The sequence below is a fragment of the Equus asinus genome, chromosome 4 (genome assembly GCF_041296235.1).
Source record: "Equus asinus isolate D_3611 breed Donkey chromosome 4, EquAss-T2T_v2, whole genome shotgun sequence".
In the NCBI taxonomy this organism is placed as follows: domain Eukaryota; kingdom Metazoa; phylum Chordata; class Mammalia; order Perissodactyla; family Equidae; genus Equus; species Equus asinus.
The window spans coordinates 47,414,026-47,434,676 of record NC_091793.1 but is presented as its reverse complement, the minus strand read 5'-3'; the positions used below and the strand labels follow the sequence as shown (position 1 = coordinate 47,434,676).

The 20,651-nt window shown below is 35.3% G+C and overlaps 1 long non-coding RNA gene across 1 annotated transcript in view; it reads right to left on the bottom strand.

Moving 5' to 3' along the window:
• The window catches only part of LOC139045173 (uncharacterized), a 141,301-nt gene extending 122,225 nt beyond the window's left edge, over window positions 1-19,076 (bottom strand). Inside the window, exons 1-2 of the long non-coding RNA XR_011503061.1 lie at window positions 18,942-19,076; window positions 13,221-13,392 (exon numbers count right to left, since the gene is read on the bottom strand). This is a non-coding gene — a long non-coding RNA (uncharacterized lncRNA). The remainder of the gene's footprint in view (window positions 1-13,220; window positions 13,393-18,941) is intronic.
• Window positions 19,077-20,651: the final 1,575 nt, after the last annotated feature.

Sequence of the window (20,651 nt, the reverse complement as noted above, 5' to 3'; positions counted from 1 at the left end):
TCCAAAGTCAGGCCTGCCTGCTGCCTTCAAATGTTTCCACTCTTTATCCTCATTGTGCCTGTCTTCCTTTGAAAGCTAAAATCTCCAGAGATGCTATTTTCTATAGAGGAGAGCCTTATGGCTTTGGAAAATAGTATATTCTAGGATGTCCCACAGAAGATAATTGGCTGAAATTTCTAGTGTTATATAGTATATACGCTCTAGCATGCACACTTCTCTGAGGCCTTTGATCCTTTCCTCTAACATCTGCCACAGCTATTCTGGCATTTCTACCTCAACTAAGGTGATACATTGTATTCAGGAGGTTTCAGTTTTTTAGTCCCAACCTAGCAGTAGCTATTAACTTCATTTTTCCAAAGTCTTCTCCACAGAGTTAAATACTACATCATGAAGGAGTGCTCCCGTATTGATAAGCTCTCCTTTGTCCAACTTTATGTCCCTTACTCCTAGTTCTATTATTTTCAGAATCCATTCTCATAAATACACAGCAAGCTTCGGCTTGCTGTACATGTTGGCTGTGTCCTCCACTGCTGTTCTCCTTGTGGGTTTAACCCTTTCACCATGGGAATCTCAGCACCCCCTGGGATATGTTGTGATTCAACCATAGTTATTGGTCTAGTGACCAAGAAGCAAAGGGTATATCCTCAGGGCTGCATGGGTGGTCTTGCAAGGAAGAGACCTCTGCATCATCTTCAAACAAGAGCTGGAAATTGGGTCACATCTGCAGATTTTCAGGTGCACTGAGCCAGATGTATACAACCCAAGTCTTACATTTCCTTCCTCACCAGTGAGGGCTTGGATTGAAAATTAAACCTTCCTTGGAACTCTGCTACCCTTATAATTACACCCTTTGCCTTATCCTCAGTTTCATCTGCCCTTTAGCTCCAGGTGAAAAGAATCTCTTTATATGCTGCCAAGAAAGCCCTCTCGTTTTCACATTTCACCTTAAATTATTCATTAATTACCCTTAGCCCTCCGTTGTTTTCCTCCAATGCATTCATTGTCCTGTATAGCTAGCATTTTCTCTAACCTCTCAAATGCCTTATGTATACTATACAAGACTTTATTCTCTTTTACCAAGATTCTTCTACATCTGTGAAATGCACAACAATGGTACCACTAGAGTTTGCCAGGGGCTTTCAGTGCTCTATCTGCCACCATTGATAGCTTTTTTTATGCCAGTCAGCCAGTTGGTGATTCAGCTCCAAAATCCCATTTTAGAGTCTGCTTCCTAGGACCACATTTAGGATCAACTCTTTTCCGTTAAAATCTCCAAGAAGTGGAATCTAGAGATTTGACCTAGGTGGTTTATTGAGGGAGGAATAAGGAACGCAGGAGAGAGCAGAGATAGAAGTTGAAATACAATTCAGTTACAACAGAGGCCTTAGCTGATGCTACTAGAATCTCTAGGGCTAAGATGACCCTCTGAGTTGTCCAAAGTTCAGGCAAGTGTGTTGGGCTTTTTACCTCTGCACTGAATATTCATTGAAAGTAAACTACCTCTGGAGATGGGACATAATCTTGGCACATCAGCTCCTATCCATTCAGATCAGGAAATTCAGGAGAAGGGCTCAGCTGTGATCTCTAAGCAGCAAACGCTCCTGGAGTCTGGGGGAATGAGTGCCTCAGTGCTGATGAGGGATCTTGGCAGCAAGTGCAGCAGCCAGTTCATTAGCTGAGATATGGAAAGTTGTGGGTAAGGAAGATTTGGGGAGAATTTAATTTTCGAGGTATCTGGTAAGAAAGGTCTGTTTGACATTCAAATGCAGATTTGATTAGGCAGTTTGATGTGAGTCTAGGACTTAGTAGAGAAGCTGGACTAAAAAAAATGGATATTTTCTATGCATGTGCTTCTAAGAGCTGTAGGGCTGATATTAATGGCTATTTAAACTCTCAAACTGTATAATATTGTGCATCTCTTATTTATGTAATGTCAGTCTCTCACATTAGAATACAAACTCCACAAGTTTTTGGTCCACTATCCTATTCCTGGTATCCAGCACATAGTAGAAGCTCAGTATAATTTTGCTGGATACCTGCCCAATAAGCCAATCAGAGTATACTTTTACTTCTACTCAGAAATGTAACTGATTAAAATATATAAGGATGTGATCTTTTTTCTCTTTCTTTTTTTTTTTTTTTTTTTTGCTGAGGAAGATTTGCCCTAAGCTAACATCTGTTGCCAATCTTCTTCTTTTTGTATATGAACCACCCCCACAGCATGGCCGCTGATGAGTGGTGTAGGTCCGCACTTGGGAACCAAACCCAGGCTGCCAAAGCAGAGCATGCCAAACCTAACCACTAGGCCACAGGGGCTGGCCCAGGAGGTAGTCTTTTCATTGACATTATCATTGCATATAAAAGGGTTGCTTTTTAAAAACTACTTTAAAATTCAGAGCTCTTATAGAAATATGGAGGTTTTAGCTTATAGTTAACTAAGAATTTGATATAGCTCAATATATTTTTAAAATCACCCTTGATATAATTCAGTATATTCTATATTATAAACCTTAAAAAATTATAACATATGCCTGAATGCATAGTAGACATATCTTACTGTTCTTTCCAAAAATTAAATATCTTCATTTTGATTGAGCATAATTTAAGGAAACTGCATTATTCTCCAAGATACGTAATAAAAAGAAGTAGGGCAAGCTTTTCATTACTCTACCAAAAAGTTACTAATTTTTCATTTATGAAGAGCCCTTCTGAATTACAGCTCATCCTCTGATATAAATGACTTGACAAGAGAAGAAACCATAAAAAATGAAACCGGTATGAATTATCAAAATGCTAATTATTAGTGTAAATCTTTGAGGACTTGTGAAATTGGTGGAGTGTGACTGTTTACTAGGTTGCAAGGATATTGCAGATATGATAGTTAAGAACAAAACCTTGATATCGAATCATTCAAAATGTTAATGCCAGCATGAAAAATGCACAAATAATACTTTTAAAATACAGAGTAATGTTATACATTATATAAAATTGACTATGTGTGAAAGAGATATGAAATAGAGATATATAAAAGGTGAAGAGTTTGTGTTAGAAAACCATCCTGACAGCTGGGTCTGATAAGCATTGCATGAATAATTTCCAAAAAAATTATTCACTCTAATGTGTGAGAACTTTATTTTACTTCTTGTGGACTGAAATTTGAAGGAATGATATATTTAGCCATTGATGGGTGTGTGCCTTTAATGAGTTAGAAATGACAAGATATCTTACATAGACTTATATTATCATCAACTATAATAAAAAGCACTGCCTTATGATTAGATATTTGAAGAATATTACCGGGACATTGATGTAATGATCTCTATCCTCATAATGGTCCTTTAGAAAGAGTTATGCAGAAAAATAACATACATATGAGGAAAACAGGCAAAAACTTCTCTTTTTCATAAGCTAGAAACACTCTATAAATAACTACATGTTAGAAAAAAGTGCATTTTATTTGAACAAATATCTTTTGAGTGTCTACATTTGAAATTTTACTGGTTTCTGGATGAGTGGAACCTGACAAGTGATTTCAGAAGACATACAGACAAGAAGAGGAGACAGATTCTAAAGAAATAATCATTGAACCATAAGTATAATTAGGTTGTGAGACAATCTATAAGTACAAAATATTCTGTAAATTTGTAAAGATTTGTTCTATTTCTGGACATCACTAATGGCTTCCTGGAGGAGGATAGTGATTTGAGCTAGTTTCAAAGAATGAGAAAAAATGTATTTGAAGAATAGAATTCTAGGTAGAAGGACTTTGATAAAGGTGAAAATTGTCGAAAAACCATGAGCATGATTATAAATTATTTATAGCCTGCCACTTGACCTGCTAGAAAAATGCTCTGGTGGCACCAAGTTCACCTTCTTCTCCACTCCAAATAGAAATATTTTGAAGCTATTCAATGACTTCCAATTTCCATTGAATCTACTTGTCACATATTTCTTGACCATTGCTTATTAAGGAAAGAAGAGAGATAGGCTATCTTCTTCCTATAACTAGCCCATCTCCAGGAAAACTAAAATCTTTATCTTTACATCAGAATAATTTAACAAATATTGTCTATTTTCCTATGAGTCTCTGTCTTGATAATCACAGACCTAGGACACTGGTCCACCAAATAACAAAGGCTACCTTTGGAGATGGACCTTAAAGATTCTCCCCTTTTTGTGACTTGGCCTAGCCAAGAGTATGTTATTTCAGCTTGTGAATTGACTTGTCTAAATTTTTGTAATTTTTTCTGAAGTTTAATGTAGATTCTCAGCCATCCTATCAAATGGAATGGAGACATCAGAATCTGTTTCATCCTTACAGAGAGTTAGAGATATTTATACAGAAAAAGAGTATTGAGGTTCAACCAGCTGTTTTTTGGCTTCATTAAAGTCAAAGTCAAAGATCATTACTTCCACTTGTTTACCAGTCCAATATATTCAGTGTCCACAACCCAGGAAGAATAACTTTGAAGAATAAAACAAGGATTCAGTTTTGAGTACCGTGGAATTATATATTCATTGAATACCCATTATAAATACTACTACTAATAATAGCTACCACATATCAAATTCTAGCTTTATACCGGGGCTGGTACTATGTTCTTTATATGAATTGATTTATTATTTGTATAATGAATACTTTATGTAGACAGATAAGGAAATTTAAGCTTAGAGAAGGAATCAAAGGAAAAATTAAACATGCCCTATATATTTGAAAGTTATCCACAGAGATAGTTGAATTTGTGTAAACAAATATAACTGCCAGGAGGGAGTGTATATGGTAAGAAATAGGGCTGATTATTCATCTTGACTAAACCCTTCTTATTGAGTAGGGATGAGATGGTAAAAACTAGAAATCCTCAGTGGAATTCCAAGTGGCTGGGCAAGAAAGAAAATGTCTTTTCCTAAGCAGAAATTTTATATGTAGCCAAAGGATAAACTCTATATGAAAGGTGTGATCCAGAAATATTAGAGCCAGGTGCGTATAAGAGCAGTGAGATGAAGATAAATGTGGATCTAAGATGGGAACAGAGGGTGATTTCCACCGTTGGTTCATTTCTACTATTTATGTCAAGATGCTTGGTGATTAAGAGCCATTTAATGGTCCAGAGATATGGTGAAGAGAAGTGAGAATTAGCTTATCTTTCAGGGGTAGACATCAAAAAGAAAAAAACCCAAAAACATGACTGAAAATGAAAATTCATAGCTATATGAAGAGAGCTGTATCCAGCAGTGCCCTGCGAGGAAACAGATGGCATACTTTAACTGGATAATTTGAGAAAAATTTACTAAGATGTTTATGGAAACTATAAGAGATACTAACCGTAGGATTAGTGATTAGCCCCTAACTCTAAAGAAGAGGAAATTGCTACCAGAATTTAGAGTGAAAGAACTGTGTGGAGAGGACCAACAGATAAAAACCATGACAGTTAGTCTATGGATGCTGTCAACCTTTGGAAACCCTGCTGGAAGAGAGACAGTAGCATACGTAGTTAAACTTTACTTTACTTCTTTCCTTGTCTTTCTGCTACTAGTCCTCACTGGCCGAACCCAACCATAAGTTGTAAGTTAAGAGAATTCCTTGATGTAGATCAAATAGGTCGACCTCCTGAGACATATAGCAGAGTGGAGAAAGGCTAATACTTGTATAGGTTTGTAAGATTGCACATAGAAGTCTGGTGTTTAGGAGCAACCTGTCCTCTTAAGACTTTTCCCAAGGCTAACACACAAAAGATATACATTCAGAAGATTAAAAAAGTGAAAATATAAGAATTCTGAGGAGAAAGTTCACAAGAACACTAAACTTTGAGATAAGCAGAAGATCCATGTTTTTCTTGTTATTTGTCCCCATAGGATGCCATATAGCCATTCCTTTCTGTCCCTTCCTCTATCCCTTTTTGTAGCTATTAGGGAAAGTTGCGGATGTATAAAAGACAGATGGCATTATCAATTGTATCATATACACCAATGTAACTATGCACAATAAAAACCAAAACCAGGACATTTTATTTTGTGAATACTTGGTCATTAGGATATGAAAGAGAATTTATAATACAGAAGTTGAGTAGAAGCAATATTTCAGAAAGACTGAAGCGTAAATGCTACCAGGAGAATTAGAAGACATGTATCTAGGTTATTCTTTCAAGAAATGTAATGGTTAGTAGATAATATCTTGAGAGAAAGACAGTTGAAAAAAAGAGGATTCTTACTTAGGATGCAAAAGAATATAATCATTTCTAAACTGAGGTAAAGTAATAATGAAATAAAGAGACATCAAGTAAGGATAGACTGGGGAAGAGTGATGGAGGAGCTTTCTACAGGAGACCCATTGGGGGGTAGGCACAAAGGAGGGCACGCAGATGACAGCAGAGTTGGCTCATCAATAAACTAACAGAATATTCTTTCCTTCGATACCAAAGGAATTAATGATGACTCAGAAAAAAATTGAAGTGAAGCGGAAGACAATTGAGAAATCCCATCATAGTTTATACCCCAGGTGTCAGTAAGGTAGGAATTGTGATCATCTGGGTAAATATGAGCTCCATGCAAGAGTATTTTAATTAATTGCTTTTTTGTCACAAGAAACAGAGATTCACTGGAATTATTTTAAATAATAGGAGAGTAATTTTGGAGCTACACAGAAAATAAGGTCATGACTCATACAAAAGATAAAAAAAAAAAAATCAGGCCACGGGGAGAGGAGCAAGATAGTAGGTCCAGAACTTTCTAGGAATGAAAACAGAAAGTTACTCAGAGTCCAAGGCTGCAGGCTGTGGACATGCATTTTAGTGCTGTGCGATCAGCATAACTCAACCACTCTCTTTGTATCTGCTCTCCACACTGTGAACTGGATGTTTGTTTTTACATTACTCAGTTGAAAATATTCTGAACAGCTTTGTTAGAAATTATTGTCCAGAATTGGCAGGCACTTTGTATTAAAGTGCTGAAAACATAGCTTGTCTGTCCTTTGATGAAGTGCTCATCTGTGATTTAATTAGTTGTGTAGAGAGTCTGGAGTCATGGAACATGGTGGCCTATGGCTATTTTTTAGCGGGATATGTGAGCATAACTAATTCTATAAAAGTGGGAGGTAGGCACCTGTATTAATATATCTAGCGTGAAGTGTGAGGTACTAAAATCGCAGATAAGTCAAATTCTCAAAGAAAGCCAAAGCTAGTCCTAGTCACAGAGAGACTTCTCTAAATTGCCCAAATTTGTAGGACCAAAGAAGAGGACAATCCTCAAGATCAGAGAAGTAGTCTTTATCAACATGGGTAACTTCTATCTTTTGAGAGATAAATGATATGTATCTGGACCAAATAGGTATCCTTCCAGCAAAAGAGAATAATATTGGGTACCACAACCTAGTTTACTGAAAATTTAAGATCCTAAGTAAATGTCTACCTCAAAGACGTGTGTTTAATACTATCTCTTCACCCCTTAATTTGCACCCAGAGAGAGTTCTGTGAGAAATGAAGATGAGGACAGACTGATGTTTATTTAGAGGCTGCCATAGGATGCTGCAATTTAGGCACTAGGGATAGTGTTATAAACAAAAAAGTTGTAGCTTCTTTAATATTCTTGTTTTTCTCTATTGCCAGACACAGAAAGAGAAATGCTGCATAATCTCACTTATATGTGGAATCTACACTAGTCAAACTCATATAAGCAGTGCATAGAATGGTGGTTGCCAGGGCTTAGAGAGCCCAGGAAATGTGGAGATAGTGGTCAAGGGATACAAAGTTTCAGTTAAGCAAGATGAAGAGCTTTGGAGATACAATGTACAGCAATGAACAATGAACAATATTGTATCGTGTACTTGAAATTTACTAAAAGGTAAACATTATGTGTTCTTACCACAAACACACATGCATACACACACATGCACACACACACAAGATAACTATGTGAGGGGATGGATAGATTAACTAGCTTGATTGTGGTGATCATTTCACAATGTATACATATATCAAAATATCAAGTTGTACACCTTCAATGTGTATAATTTATATTTGTCAATTATACTCCAATAAAGTTGAAAAAATTAACCAAGGGAAGAAGTGCATAAAGTCAGAGTCCAAGAAGGATATCAAACACAAAGCTTCCATGATCCTCTCCCTTTGCAGTCACGGATACCTCACTCTCTTGCTATGGTGTGTGAGAAAACACAGTGTATTGTCAACAAGCGAAGTTCACCCAGGCTTTGGTGCCCAAATTTTGGGGGCTAGATCACATTCTTCCCGCCTTCAGCCCTTCCAGAAGTTTGGGTGATACATTTAGTCTCCAGTCCCTCTGGAGGAAGAACTGATACTACACAACTCAAAGAGCCCATTATAAATGGTGGTGTTAGACTGTCCAGTAGCCAAAGCTCCCACACAAAGATACTCCTAACAGAGGTGACATTCCAAGGGCCTAGGCATCATCTTCTAAGAGTCGGGGCAAAGACTGGAGTTTGATTCTTCACTACACAAACACGAAAGGAATAAACTGCTATTACATGTTACAGTTTGGTTGTGTTGCAAAACATTTTATTGAGTGAGGATAACCAGAGAGAAAAAGAGTTGATACTGTATAGTTTTACTTATATGAAATCCAAAAATGGGGAAAACTAATCTATGGTGATAGGACTCTGAAGAGTATTAATAAATGGGCTTGAGTTTATCTGAAAGTCACAAGAATACTTTCAGAGTGATGTGAATTATCTATATCTTGGTAGGGAGAGTTGTTGCAAAGGTATATAGTATATAGATATTTATCAAAACTTGAATTGCACACTTATGATCTGTGTGAAAATTTTTCCTCAGTTAAAAAATAATCTGCATATACAAGATTATTTCTAAATCCGTATGGTGTGACTAGATTGAATATGGAAGAACATATTTAAATGGTCTGGTTTTCTAGAAACAATTTGAAGGAAATTTGTAAAACTGATCCGAGGATTCTGGGCCATATTAAAATGTACAGTCATGACAAATAACCAAAGGTTGACCTGATTCATTTTAACCACTTTAATATAGACATGGTCTCTTTCTTTTCCTAGAAGTTTAGTGAGACAAAAGAAATAATCCCATTTTTCAGCCATTCTGCTTTAATGCATTACTAAATTGGTTTATTAACATGACATATGCATACTGATTTAAACAAATTTCCTACTAGGGAAAACTATCTTGTGCAACAAAATTCCAACCTTTTTATTAATATAAGTTATAAGAAGAATTCTGAGATTGTGATGAATAGAAAGGATACCAAAGATAATATTAATTATTTTTAAATTAGCTTTGATACAATAGAAAGCACATACATTGGTCATATATTTTATTTTATATATTAGAAATGTCTTAATATATGGTAGTTTGCTTACATTTGGTTTAAATTAGCTCTAGTCCCTAGACAATTATTTTTTCTTTGTAATTAAAATCCTTTCTATACTGCTCAATATAATTAGGTAATAGGCAAGATTTGTATCATTTATATTTACATAAATCTCCTTTGAGTTAGTAGGAATGAACTCAGAAATACTGCAATACTTCAAATATAATAATTATGGCAATATCCACCTGGTATGTATATATTTATAAAAAATTATAAAGACAATTTCTGAATTATTTTCTTCCTATGCTAAACAGATATTTATTTTTCTAAATAGTCAAAAATCTCTTTTGCTAAATTTATAATAAACGTCATAAATCAGATGTTTAGGTGATAATAGAAAATCGACAGACATCACATAAAGTGAGAGTGATAAATTTAGAATCTGGAGGTAAGTCTTGCCAGAGTATATAAGAAAATATTTTTCTACTTATGCTAACCTACCAGCAAAAAGACCAATATAGCAGAATACCCAATGAAAGAAATGACATCTATTATTTGAAGTCATTTTGCATTAAAATACTGGATGAAACATGGAAAATAAAGTAAAAGGGGCTATTTAAAATAGAGTAAACACATTGGTCATGCATGAGCCCTTGAGAAAAGTTTCTACCTCAATTTTAAAATAAAAAGGCTGAATATTTCTATGAGCTTTTATTTTCGTACATCAAATATGTCTCAGCTATGGGTAACTGCGAGCTTATGAATATTTACAGAGCATTTCCTAGTTTCTCATGCAAGATAAACTCTGAAGAATTTCATGGACAGAGAGTTTAATTTTGCATGAGTCCCAATTGCATATTTCCTAAAAGTGAAGAGATGTTAAACTGAAATCACAACACTTCTTAGGTCTAAAAGTGAATTTGGATTATATGCTGTCCAAGAAAGGATTGATTGAGGTGTGGAAATGTGCTCCTATATCATTATATTTCTATGAATTACTTTAAAATTTTCCTCTCTGAATCTTACAAAATATATTTTTCCACCTGATGACGTTTTTATTAGTGACAATTTTGGGAAATGAAGGGGAAGATCATAATCATGAGTCAGTCACCTGTGGTTGGAGTAGAGTTTTTTTCCTCTCCCTTAGATATATCTATTCAGAAAGAATCTGGGGTTCTGTGCAGGCAGACATGGTTAGATTTTTCCTAATTTCTTTTTCCTAAGGTATGTTCAGAAACTGGAGTTCTATATACACATTAAGTCCTATTTCTGTTCTCAAAACATTATATATTTAAATTTTTTTCTTAAGTTAAAATTAAAGTGAGTTTTTTAAGTGATTATTCTAACTTACTTAAAATGATGAAAGGATGCAGAAAGAGCATATCACTTTCTTCTGATATATGATATGTTAGGCAACCATTTTAAATAGAATAGCTAAATATATTTAAGTTGATGATACAGCAAAAACATGGTGATAGCTCTGTTTCATAGTTGCAAAACTGTGTAGTGAACACACAGAAAGATTGACATTAGATAGGAGCATGGATATTTCACTTCTGATATGAGTCAGGAAGGCAGAATGTGTGGGTAGATATGAGTGTGGGAGTCTGTTGATGTTTGACTTTCTTTTTTCTCAATAAAGTAGGTGGCAGTTCGTAAATTAAGCATTGTGCTGAGAAGGAGTGGTTGGAGGAGTCAGGGGAGAGGAGATGAGATTAAATAGTCACATCTGATATGGGACAGTGAGGAAGTATGATTGCTGAGCAACTTTAAGGATCCACTTGAGCTTCATTGGTTCCCGTAACTTTAAAGAGAGACTAGACAAAGAGACTAGTCAAAGCCACTGTGTTTTGCTCCAGCCAGTGACAACATAGAAAACTTAGGTATAACCAGGGTATAATATCAAAAATAACTGGAGTGAGAGAAATGCAAAGGGAAAAAGGTACATGCAGAAGAGTGATTGTAAAATCTGACGATGGAATATAAAAGGTAAGAAGAGGAGAAAGAAAAGGGATAAAACAATGAGACAAAGTAAGGATATTCAGGTCATCCATGTGCACATTCTGTATAAGATAACCCATGTTGTATTAGAAATTTGATTAGGAAGCGAGTTGTGTAAACAAAACTCCACGAAACAATTGGCTTGGATTGAGATAGCTGTTTAGGATCTACCATCCCCTGCATAGGTGGAGATAATTGGGCTTCAAATGAAAAAATTAAATCTGTGGTTAGGTCTCTTTCCTGACTAGGCAGCAGGGAGTTCCCCGTCTCAGATTACTAGGAAGGTGCTAGATAATAATTTTTATAGTACTGAGTCATCGAATAAATTCTTTCAATAGCGTGAATCATTAAGTAAATCTATCTTACCTTTTCTGCAATAGAGAATTCAGCTAATCACTGAGATGAGCTTTGTTTACGTTTTAATGTAAATTTCTTAAAGCCTCACACTAAATATATCGTCAGCTGCATAAAGGAATTTGTAATTATTGGGTCCCGCAAGCTAATGCTTCCTAGTTCATTCTAATGAAAAAAAAAAATGAAATAAATGTGATCAAAGAGAGATTTGGAACCAGTCTCAGCTATTTTTCAGTGTGAGGCCATTGCCTACCAAGTATCGAGGTTGTGTTTTTGTTGGTTGGTTGGTTTTCTGTTAAGTGCCTACTAGATTCAAGAGACTTGGCTAGAACTGCTTATCCCCTAGGTACCATTCTCAGAGTTAGGTCCCTTGTGCCTTGTATACAGGTGCTTAGAAACTTTGAGGTTCAGTTAGTAATATCATAAGTAGCTGCCTCCAATTGAGTTTAAATTCAATAATTAATTACTTGTCTTATTATAACATAAATTTAAAGTCATAAATTATATTTTTGTCAAATGCATCAGAGAGATCTCTTTTCCCTCAGCTTTATGGAGGTATGATTGACAAGTAAAATTGTTTATATTTAAGGTGTACATCTTGATGACTTGGTGCATGTATACATTGTGAAGTGATTACTACAATCAAGTTAATCAACACATCCATCACCTCACATAGTTACTATTTTGTGTGTGTGTGTTAAGAACAGTTAAGATCTACTCTTTTAGCAACTTTGAAGTGTACAGTATAGTTTTATTAAGTGTAGTCACCAGGCTGTACATTAGATTCCCAGAATTATATTGAACTTATAGCTGAAAATCTGTACTATTTGGCTAACATCTCCCCATTTCCCCCACCCCACAACCCCCAACCCACCATTCTACCCTCTGTTTCTGTGTGTATGACTTTTTGGATTCCACATATAAGTGACGCCATATAGCATTTTTCTTTCTCTGCCAAGTATGGAATTTGATGCCCAGAAATGAACTCACTGAAAGACACAAACCCGTAGACATCATCTGTTGTCTAATGTATCTTAGTGTGAAAGATTACTTGTTTTGTTTTAAAATAATACATTATGATCTTCAGTACTTATTAATGTACTTAGAGACATATATCACTTCATAGTCCATATGATCAAACATCATTAAATGACTTTTGTCCAGGTGTTCAGTGAATCTTAACTTGGGAACAAGAGTTCAGACTTTTTCTCATAGATTTAGACAGCCTGCCAGTCTTTAGACTGTTTTATATAAAGTTTATCCTGACCTCACTCTGTTCTGCTATGTTGTGTTGCATACGTACATGTTATTATTATATGTATACAAAAACACATGGAGGCTGCATTCCCAAGTTCCTGTGGCGTATTGCTTCCAGCTATTTGGATAGTAGGAGGCATTGGCTGGAGAAAGTGTGGTATGTCTCCCTATCTTCATGCCTCAGCCATCATCTCTGGAAAAGATTACATTTCCCCCATGAGTCCAGCACACACAAATATGCCCATCATATCCAGCTGCTGTTCATGACATTAGCCTCTATACTTATGTAAACTTACCTCCTCCCTATATCCCTCCAGCCTGGGAGTTTGCAGCTTCTTCTCTTTGAAATTTCCAGTTTCCTTTACTGTCCCAACTTAGCTTCTCAGATTTTCTGTCAACTGTATAACCAATTCGCTGTAATAATATCCCTCCATTTTAAATACTGGTTTCTCTTTCCCTTACTTGACCCTGAATGACAGAAACATTAGATGAGTTTCACTGGTTATCATAGACCAAAATATATCAATTTACATTCATTTATTTATGCAATAAATATTTATTAAGTACCTCTTTGGGTTTAGGTACTGTATAGGGTTTTGGGAATACATCAGTGAGTAAAAGTATGCACAGTCTCTGTCCTTATGGAACTCAGTCTAACGAGTCAACAGATAATATAAGAGCTAATACAAGAATTCTGGGTCTTGGAGTGTCTGGGAACAAGGTTGGAAGTGGGGAGGAAATAGCTCTTGCATAAATGGATAGATATTTGAGCAACTGCTCTGAAAGTAAGTTACATGAGGGCCGGGTTTTGTGGGGGAAAATATTGAGATTTATTTTGTTTTGCTGTGAAATCTTGAATTTTAAGTGTCTTTGAAAAATGAAAACACCCAAAGGGAGTTGCAAAATAAGTAACTGGAATAGTCCAAGCTGCAGATAAGTACTTAGTTGTCATTTGTGAATGACTGAAATTAGAAGCCCTGGGAAGGGATGAGCCTGCCTCAGGGAAAAGTATATACACAGAAGTGAAGATAGATTTCTAGAAATGCATAAATCTGCAGATTTAAAAATAGTCCAAATTGGAAAATAAGCAATCATAATTTTCCCCAGAACTCCCTTTAAATGTTCATATAATTATATTTCTACTATTTATAAATGGATTATTTCTCAAAATCTAAGAACAAAACAATTTTAAAATTCCATCACATAGCAATTGTTTTTAAACATATGTTATAGTTTTACTTTATGCGTATCTGTTTATGAAACAAAGGTGTTAATACTACTCTGTAGGTGATGAACCTTGAGTAATACCTAAAACTTAAAGATAACCTTCTGATCCAACCCCAGCCATAGACCAAAACATATGGAGAATTACGTGGAAAAAATTTAACAGACACCACTTTATTTTTAACTTACCCATACGTATTTATTCACATTTTCCCCCAAATTCCAGTATATTGTTACACATTATGTTTACATACAGAGGTATACTTTCACTGACAAATGATAGAGCCCTACTAATTTCTCATAGAAAAACTACATATTTCTTCAAACATTCATTTAAAACCCTGTTTAAAGCCCTATTTAAGAAATACATTTAGAATATATTTTTTCCTTAGCATTACTGAGGTATAACTGACAAAAAAATTGTACGTATTTCAGATGTACCCCTTGAGATTTTGCTATACGTTTGCATCTTACTGGGGCAATACGGCTTTCAGTTCCAAAGCATGACACCGGTAGGCAGTCTCCATGGAATCTCCATAACTAACAAAACCCAAACCAAAAACCATTCAGTCCAGTTAAAAGTGCAGCTAAAATTTACTCATATATCTTAAGGAAAATCAATCATATATAGATTAATTATAACCAACATAGCCAAAGCAGGTTTTATAGAAATAAAACCTGGAACAATGAGTTGAGTTTTGTCTTCTTTCCTTCTGATAAACTAGCTGGCTGGAAGCTAAAAAAAAGTCAATCTGTACCCTTGAACAGACTGACAGCAACATCAGGTGAAAGGATTTCACTTATTTATGGGTTTTCTAGGAAATTTTGTACTTTAGTTGTGGAGTGTAGTTGGTATCTCTGTATAATGGCTACTAGTGACCTTATATTGGATTCCTCACCTTTATTAAGATAGCACTACATCATTATCCTCTTTATAATTTTGTTTTCATTTTCTTTATTTATTAAAAATATTATCACCTTGGCAATTATATGTTATGTAACATATACAAAAAATGTAAAAATTATATATAAAATACATAGAAATTATATATACATAATTTTTAATGCATTGACTTTAGTGTTCTGAAGGAACTCAGTAACATAATTTTGGATTTGTTTGCTTAAAATATGGAATCCATCATAATAAAGAACCACCATTAATAGGTTAACACTATTGCAGCTCTTTGCCTAAAAAGTCTTTAAGAGAAAATTTATAAAACATCAGATCTAACTTTAAAATAATCAGTTTAACAGACATAAATGGTAAGAATTTTGAAAACTTAAGTGAGTTGGACCTGGTAAAGCGAAGGGAATGTGATTTCAGTGAGAAACGCTGCAATACGTGTTCTTGGTGAGCTAAAATACAGATTTGTCTAAGACAAAACTAGGAGTTCAATTAGACACTCCTATGAAAATGAGAAATTGACTCACATCAGATATTATTTTTATCAACCCAAAAGTCATTGGTAAAGAATATATATGAAATTTGTATAAGAGTAGATAGCAAACAAGATGGATAAATTCGAATTCCTTCACTTGGAGATGTATAAGGAACTAAGTGTTTTAATGATTGTTAAAGAGACCACATGTATTTATCTTCTTTTTTTCTCTCTCATTTATCTATAATCTACCTACCCACCTATCTATATTCTTCGAAATGCAATTCTATTGTTTTCTGGTTTTTGATATTTTTTGTTGAGAAGGGAACTGAGAGTCTCACTGTTGCTTTTTCACATCAACAGGACTTTTTTTATTTTTTGCTCCTTTTCAAGATATTTCTGTTTGTAGCCAGTTTGTTATTAGATGCTGAGAGGTGGTTTTCTTTGTACTTATTATGAATTCAGTTTGAAGAGCTCCTTGCATTTCTGAGCTGATTTTTCTTTATCAGATTGGGGAAATTTTGGGCCACTATTTCTTTTTTTTTTTTTTTAATGGGAAACTAATACATTTCACAAAGGCCTTCTCTTTTTTTTTTTTGCTTTTCTATGAGGAAGATTGGCCCTGAGCTAACATCTCTTGCCAATCTTCCTCTTTTTTTTTTTCCTCCCCAATGCCTCAGTGCATAGTTGTATATCCTAGTTGTAGGTCATTCTATTTCTTCTATGTGGGCTGCTGCTACAGTGTGTAGGTCTGTGCCTGGGATCCAAACCAGTGAACCCTGGGCTGCTGAAGTGGAGCACGTGAATTTAACCACTTGGCCACGGGGCCAGCCCCCCATCTTTCTTCATACATTTCCTCTGTACCATTTTCTCTCCCTTCTTCTAATACTCCAATTACACTTATATTTTACCTTGTTCTGGTTTTCTACAAGTCTATTGTGAATTTTTTATTCTTTGTCCTTCTGTGACTCAGTTTGGGTAATGTCTATTAATCTGCTTAAATTTTTGTTAAACCTATTAACTTTTTAAATTCAGATATTTTAGTTTCAACTCTAGAAAACCTAGTTGATTCATTTTTAAGGATACCATGTTTTTCCCTGTTTTCTAAAACATGCTAATCATATTTATATTAAAAAGTTTCTCAACTAAATGCAAATAAAATCCATTATCTAAACCAATTTTTGGACTACTATTGACTGACTTTTGGTCCTATGATCCTTTCAGAAAAAATTCTGGTAATATTTAATTGAATGCTAGAGATGCCTTGGCATATCAAAATTTTAGGGATCATAGATGAAATTATCATCCTCTAGAAAAAGCTCACACTTTCCTCTTTTAGGATACACAGAGTGTGAGCTGAAGTCTGAATCCAATCAAAGACTGACCTGAGTCAAACCAGAGTGCAGTTTGGTAAGACTCTGTAACTGCAATTTACCACCTTTTTTTCTTTTGAGAAAGATCAGCCCTGAGCTAACATCTGCCGCCAATCCTCCTCTTCTTTATGCTGAGGAAGATTGCCCGTGAGTTAACGTCTGTGCTCATCTTCCTCTATTTTATATGTAGGATGCCTGCCACAGCATGACTTGATGAGCAGTGCTAGGTCCAGCACCCAAGATCCGAACCAGTGAACCCCAGGCCACCAAAGCAGAGTGCAAGAACTTAACTGCTGTGCCACTGGGCCAGCCCCAATTACCATCATTTTTAAGGGGTGGTCCTCCTGAGCGTCCACCTAAGGGCCTTTGTCTTATTTGTTCATTTGTTGTTCGATTTTTTAAGCCAAAGTTTTTTTCCCTCTTGGTTCTTTATACCTCTCTCATCACAAGACTATAGAAAATTCTGTTCTGCAGTTCATACGTTTATCTTAGATTTTTAGCATCCTGCTGCATACACATCAGAATTTATCAAATATCTCCAGGTGAAATCACCCATGTGTGTTCAGTGCCTTAAGTTTCAGCCATGTTGCTCTAGCCACACCTAACTGATGAAAGTTCCCTGGTTTCTCTAACCTGTAGCCACAGTCCTCCGTCCAGGTTACCTCATATTCTTGGCCCCTTGTTCATTCCTAGAAGCAGCAAATACTCCAGAAGAAATCCACTGCAGATAATAAACTTTCCTTTTTAGATTTCTCTCTTTTACAAAATCTTAGCCTATCTGGTCTTTTCTGTTTCTGCACCTGATGCTTTTAAGTAAATTATTTCTTTGTTTTATTTGACTTTTATAGTTGTGTCTATGTTAGCATTGATCTGTCACAAATTATTCCATTCTAACCATAAGTAGAAATGCTTCTTACTTTTATTTTGCTTATTTATTTTTTGTGAAAAAGATTGCCCTGAGCTAACATCTGTTGCCAATCTTCCTCTTTTTGCTTGAGGAAGTTTGTGCCTGAGCTAACATCTGTGCTAATTTTCCTCTATTTTGTATATGGGACACCACCACAGCGTTGCTTAATGAATGGTGTGTAGGTCCTTGCCCAGGATCTAAAGCTGCGAACCCCGGGCCGCCAAAGCAAAGAGAACAAACTTAACCACTACGCCACCAGGCTGGCCCCTTCTTACCTTTATTTTAAGGTTTCATTGTTTATTTCCATATACAAATTATGTGAAGCTAGAATATTTGGTTTTGAATCAACCATTACCGTATTTAATTTAGCAATTTAGTCTCAAATCATTTCAATTTCTAATTGTGTAAACAAGAGAAAGTAAATCTACCTACTGATAGGCTTGTAATGAGGATTGAGACATAAAAAGTTCTTGAAAAAGCAGCTGGCTTCTTTTAAGTGCTCAGCAATATTTTAGCTATTCTTATTCTTATTGTTTTTGTTTTTATTGTTTAAAATAATGAAGTTAACATATATCAGTGGCTTCTTTAGGGTAATAAAATTCAGAAGGTTAATTCAATTCTACATTTATTAAATAGTTGCCATGTGTAAGGCCTAGCATAACTGCTATGCATTGTGATGATCAAAATGAAAGCAAATATTGGGAACCGGTCCTATACACCCAGTGGTTAAAGTTCCACGCACTCCACTTCAGTGGCCCAGGTTCATGGGTTCGGATCCTGGACACAGACATTCTCTACTCATCTGCTGTGCTATGGAGGCATCCCACATACAAAATAGAGGAAGATTGGCACAACTGTTAGCTCAGGACTAATCTTCCTCTAGTTAAAAAAAAAAGAGGAAGATTGGCAGAGGATGTTAGCTCAGGGTGAATCTTCATCACTAAAAAAAAAAAAAGAAAGCGAATATTATCTCAGGAAGTATATGCATTAGCAGTATACTTATGTAAAGAACAGTAAGTTCTACAAGAAAAGCAAAAACAAAGATAAGTTTAGAGGCAGAGCAAAGCCGCCCCTCCCCACCAGATGTTAGATTAACATATTGGCAGCTCAGAAAATAAGTACAAATAGTCTTACCTGCTTAAACCGCTGAAAGTACTCCCCCTAATAAGTTCCACTTGTGTAGAACAGGCGTTCTAATTACCAAAATGCTGCCCCTAAGCACAAACTAGGTTCCTGAAACATCTTTGTAATTGGCTCATTGACTACACTGATGTGCTGCTGAGAACGGAGAGAGAAGCTGCCAGGGAAGAACTTGGCTGCAAAGCAAATTGCTTTTTAAAAAAAGTTTCAGAAGTATTTATCGAGTTCCAACCTGTTTGAGAGTCTCTTTCTTAATTGTCTCCATCTAAATGGAAATCTCATTAAAATGCATGTGAATGTTCGGAATTTTTAAAGCAATAATTTTCCCCCTCCTTCCTCTGCTGTATGCTTACCGAAATTATATTCTGAATGAATTTGGCTAGTGTCAGTTTAAATTGGATTGAATATATTTAGACTAATATTTGTGATCAATTCAATGACTTTCTTCTTCTGGTGAACCATAGACCTGAAGAATTTGTTGGTTGTTTTCAAGAAGGGAGAAGAAGATAGAGAAAAACAAGAGTGTGTTGAAATAAGTTGAGCCAGAAGTCTGTTACATCTTTAAAATATTCTTTTAAGACATTGTATTCAAAAACATTTATTGAGCACCTACTCTGTGCCAGAAATGTGAGAAAATCGGTGTTAGTTTATAATTATTTTAATCACCAGCCCCATTCTTCTCAAATGCACGTGAAATCAGAAAGTGTTAACTTTAAAGCTGTAAATGAATATATTGCTGATATAGGTAATATGTTCTAGATAATTTAATACAAGGCTTATTTTAAATTAATATAATAATAGATATTGAATTTGTAAACAAAACCTGTTAAAATGAAACATTGAAATTGCCAATGAGAAAACTTGTCTTATTTCATGAAATGTTTTAACCTGTTAAAAAATGTCTTTTAAAAATCTCATGAAGATTATTTTAAATGTTTTACATACTTTTAAGTAAGCATCAGTATATTTTACAATAAAAATATAAAAAATGAACAAATTGGAAAACTATTGAATTTGATCATCACAGATATAATAAGACAAATTTGAAATTTCAGGTAGGCATGATAGCTTTGACATGCAATGCTATGTGCAAATTGCAATATGCAAATTTTTAGGAATATGGCAAGGTACTTGTTCCATGACTCTAGCATCCTAGACACCCTTCCCATCCCCCACCTACTTTGAGAATGTGAAAAGGATGAGAGAGATGAATAAAGTAGATTTTTGTGAGTAGGGTACGTTTGAGGAAAGTAAGGCTGTCATCCCCTTTTCCATTCACTTTATTGGAATGGTATCTACCCCTCAAAGACAGTGAGGATGAGACTTCTATTAAGCTACTCAGAATACTTAATATGAGACCCATGTAGACTGAATACATACTGCTCAGATGATCTCACTCCCACTAAAGAATTTTAAAAAGGCTAGAGACAGTCTGGAGAATTACTTTGAATTTGGAGACTTTAGAGTGCTCCTTTGCTGAGATCAATTGGGCTGAACTCCCAGAATTTGTAGCACACAGGTATGCATGACTATTTCTCATGGAAAATATACTAGTCCCCTGTGACTTTGTGGGATGGTCTTGGATCCTTCATGAAGGCTGCCTGGAAAGGTGAAGGCACTCTACCAGCAAAAACCTAGACATGAACTCCAAGAGCCTGAGAAAGGAGCCAACAAGGAGTATCAGAAAAAAATAAGAGCATTCCA